At 41.0% G+C, this 4547-nt stretch overlaps 1 non-coding gene across 1 annotated transcript; it reads right to left on the bottom strand.

Moving 5' to 3' along the window:
• Positions 1 to 3382: 3382 nt before the first annotated feature.
• On the bottom strand, positions 3383 to 3489 carry LOC141658342 (small nucleolar RNA R71). Its single transcript, XR_012549233.1, has one exon. It is a non-coding gene; the product is annotated as a small nucleolar RNA R71 (small nucleolar RNA).
• Between the last annotated feature and the right edge of the window lie 1058 nt (positions 3490 to 4547).

The raw sequence follows: 4547 nt of genomic DNA, 5'->3' as shown, positions 1-4547 counted from the left end.
AATGGCCGATAGATCGATGAAGACACCGTTAGGGATATGGGAAGATGTCCCCGTGCGAATTGGGAAGTTTTTCATCCCGGTGGACTTTGTCATTGTTGATATGGAGGAGGATTCCAACATTCCAATCATCCTAGGAAGACCTTTCCTACACACCGCCGGTGCGCGGTAATTGATGTGAAACATGGTGAGCTCACTCTAGAAGTGGGAGATGAAAGCATAACTTTTAATCTTGACAAGACTATGAGAGCTCCTCGTTTGCATGAGCCATGTTTCATGATTGATCATTATAGCCGAAAGGATGAAAGGAAGAAATCGGAACTCCAATGGAAGAAGAAAATTGAAGACGCTCCATTCAAAGAGCAAGTGAATTGTGACAAGGAGAGCTTGCAAAGCTCATCAAAATCAACCAAGGAAGAAGAGGATGGCCTCATTGGCCAAGAGAAGAAATTGGGAGAGTTGTCTCCATCTAAGCAAGAGATTTTCAATGATCAACTCAATGAAGTTTGTGGTCTTTGGGACGACGAATTTGAAGGGATTTTTAATCCCTACATTGGTAATGCCATCGATCAAGACCAACAACAAGGGCCACGGTCTATTGAGAACCTCTACCATGATAATGAACAAGCTTTTGATTACTTCTTCAAGGTGTTGAGCAACATCAACAACACCTTGGACATGCCCCCTTGACATCTCATCAAGAATGAGAGTTTGGTGGAGTCCTCCCTAAACCACCACTTGTAAATATTTCTAACTCCCTAACTTACATTTCAATTCTTGTATTGCATTTTTGTCATCTTTGGATTTTTATTTACTTTGATCAAAATAATTGTCATGTTTGAGAGAAAGTGAGGAAGGGACTAACGATTTCAATTGATGTGTAGTGCTTTTAGCTTAGTGTGGGGATGGCAATTGCCTAGGCTATCCATGCCTTAGTAGTGCCCCCACAATGACGAACACAAGACTTGAAGAAAGAATGGAAGAACGGTATGGGAAATGCGGTGTGCACGGATGGAACTGAATCCGTGTACACAGGGGAAGAATCCGAGCGGATTCCAGAGAATCAGCTCGTCTTGAAGAATCCGAGCGTATTGCAGAAAAGACGCCCGTCCTGAACTGAGCTAAATTTTGAAAAATTCTTGATGTGATCAATCCGGGCGTCTGTGAAGAATCCGCCCGTCTTGAAGAATCCATCCGTCTTGTAAGAAAGACGTCCGTCTTTGCAGCTGAGGAAAACAAGCAAAATTTTCTGGACTGAAATCCGTCCGTCTTTAAGCAAATCCGCTCGTCCCGTGTTCAGCAACTCCGAGTGGATTGTCACAAATCCGCCCGTCTTTAGGCGAGTTTTGCAAAGTTAAGAAAGAGCAGAATCCGCACGGATTGGGCGTAATCCGCACGGATTGCCCCTGCAGATTCGAAAATTTCGGTCTCTTTAAAACCCCTCCCCACCTTCATTCATTCATTCATAAACACTACCCACAACATCAAAACCCTCATCCTCTCCATCACAAAAGTAAAAACCCTCAACAACATTCACCAAAATCAAATCAAACCATCCTTCCAATAACAAATTAATCACTCTTTCCTCAACAAAAATCAAAACCAAGCACAAAATCTTCAACCTTTGAGTCGATTTTTGATTTCATAAAGGCAAAGCCTTTCACCTTCAAATCGATTTGGGCATACTACAAATTGAAGATTTTTCATTCTTTTCTTGGTTAGTTCATCAATGGCAAGGACTAAGGGAGCAACAAAGGCTAAGGCACTCTCACAAAGGCAAAAGGCTCTTCAAACAAAGAAAGCATTGGCTATGGTGGTAGCAACACCAAACTTGGAAGTGCAACAACAACAACAACCTTCTATGGGAGCAACAACACCTTCTACTCCGGTAATTGATCAACTTTTGCATTATCCGGAGGTAACTTTTATTTCCGATACCCATAGAAATACCTTTGTCAAGTTTGCTATGAAGTCATTACAATCCACCAAATTCATATGTGAAGATACCTTACAAAAATTGGGTGTTCTTGAACAAACAAAAGCCTTTTTCAATGCCATGGGGTTGAAGAAATTGTTTGAAACAAGGGAATTGACATACCCCTCCCTTACCTTGGAATTTTTAAGTTCTTTGAAAGTCACCAAAGTTGAGAATAGGGAGAATATCGAGTTTCGTCTAGCTAATGTTAGTAGACGCATTACCTTTGAGTAGGGAAGATTAAGTCGACTTGTAGGTGTTGTACAATCTAATCGATTCGGCTCCGGGACCCAAACTTTCCTAGGATTGTAAGATATAACCCAACTCAACCCATCACAACAATAATTGCTTGCTTATAATTTGAGAACATGTTTGTATGATCATATCCCATGATTCCCCTATGATCCCATGACACCCTAGTGCCTTTAATCAATTGTTTACACCCCTTTAATTCATCTTGCTTGATTATTTTCATTGCTATTTTAGTTTAGTAACCTTCTACATCAACCCAATTTGTGACACCCCTTAGACACCACTAGTTGCAATAGAAATCTCATTTCAACTCCCGTCCCTTGGGATCCGACCTTTACTTGCCTCTTTACTAATTGTAGAGTTGTTTGTGGAGCTATAAATTGTGTTTTGATTCGACCGTGACCAACGACCACATCTTAATTTGTGAACACTTAGCGGGATCGCATCAAAAATGGCGTCGTTGCCGGGGACGGTGTTTGTTTGATTTAGATTTCTTTTTATTGTCATTAGTTGTGTCTTTCTTCGCCTTGAGGAAGTAAAACTCCTCAAGGTTTGTTCTAATTGTTTTTGAGTTGTTTGATATTTTGCATGTCTAGAAGGTTACAAGGTGATTTGTTACCTTTTGACCGTGAAATCGAAAGAACCTTGACGAACAATAGGAGAGTTGTTAGGAGGAATTTAAGAGGTATTAGTGAAGTTGTCCAACCCACTAGTGAGTTTGTCAATCCTTTCGCAATAGAAGGAGAAGAAAACCCATTACACAATACCCCACAAAATCCACCTACAATGCCAAAATTCTCGTCACACTCCGTACCCACCGAGGAGAATCTACCAAATGGTACTCCTACACCGCAACATCTAACCGGAAATTTTATTGCCAAGTCCGCCTTCATCCAATTAGTTGAGAGGAGCCAATTCGGGGGGATGCCTAGTGAGGACCCTCATTCTCATATGGAAACCTTTTGCGACTATTGTGATGCTATCTCTCAAACGGGCGTCACTCAAGACCAAATTAGATGGGTCTTATTTCCTTTTTCCTTAATCGGCACCCCAAAGCAATGGTTGAAGGGCCTTGATAAGGCCACCCTTGGAATAGATTCTTGGAAGAAGTTGGCTCTAGCTTTCTACAAAAAATTCTACCCACCGGAAAAGACTAACATGCTAAGAGCTCAAATTACGGGTTTTAAGCAAAGGGATGAAGAGTCTTTATATGAAGCTTGGGAGCGGTTCAAGGGAATTTGTCGCTCATGTCCTCACCATGGACTTAGCAAATGGTTTTTGGTGCAACAATTTTGGAATGGTTTATATGAAGATTCTAGGAACATTCTCAAAATGGGATCAAATGGAATGTTCACCGAAGTTGATGACAATCAAACATGGAACAAGATTGAGGAAATGGCGGTCCATAACTCACAATATAGTAGACCTCGCAAGGCTACTAGAGGAGGAAAGCATGAAGTGGACTCCGTTACTCAATTGGGTGCTCAACTTAGTGCTCACATTGACACAATCAACTTGAAGTTTGAACAAGCTATGGCTAGACTTGAGGAAAACTCAAAATCATCAAAGCATCATGTTAATGCCATGACGGCATCCTCATCAATCCCAAGTGGGATATGTGAGAATTGTGGAACTTTAGGACATGACCAAGGTGAATGTAGGGGAACAAATGAACAAGTGAATGCTTTCCAAGCATACAAGAGTGGTACCCCTTATTCCAACTTTTACAATGAAAACACCAAATTCCATCCAAATCTCTCATACAAAAGCCAAAATGTTCAAAACCCTCAAACAACATACACTCCACCACCCATGAGAAACCAAAATAAAAGACCCTTTTACAATCAAAACCAAGGTTACCAAAATCAAAATCCATACAATCACCAAAATGACCAAGACTTTGATGTCCAAAAAGCGGTCCTCCAAATGCAAAAGAATCAACAAGAATTTTTCACTCAAATGCAAAAAGATAGCCAAGCAAAGGAAACCACCATCAACAACATTCTAGCTCACACCAAGATGTTGGAAACACAATTGACTCAACTAGCATCTTCAAGCTCACAAAGACAAAAGGGGCAATTACCACCTCAAAGTAATCCCCTAGACATGAAACGGTTAGTGCCATTCACTTGAGAAGTGGTACAAGGTATGAAGCACCCAAGAAGCAAGTTGAGGATGAAGTTGTGGAAGCTAGTGAAAAGGAAGAAATTGTGCAAAACTCCAAAGATGGAGAATCATCAAAAGAAGAAAGTTCAAAGAAAAATGAAGACAAGGCCAAGGAGAAGGAGCCCATTGTGATTAGACTTCCTTTCCCAAGTCGTCA

This window comes from Silene latifolia, chromosome 5, assembly GCF_048544455.1.
Source record: "Silene latifolia isolate original U9 population chromosome 5, ASM4854445v1, whole genome shotgun sequence".
NCBI classification, from domain to species: domain Eukaryota; kingdom Viridiplantae; phylum Streptophyta; class Magnoliopsida; order Caryophyllales; family Caryophyllaceae; genus Silene; species Silene latifolia.
This window is presented reverse-complemented; position numbering and strand designations above follow the sequence as displayed.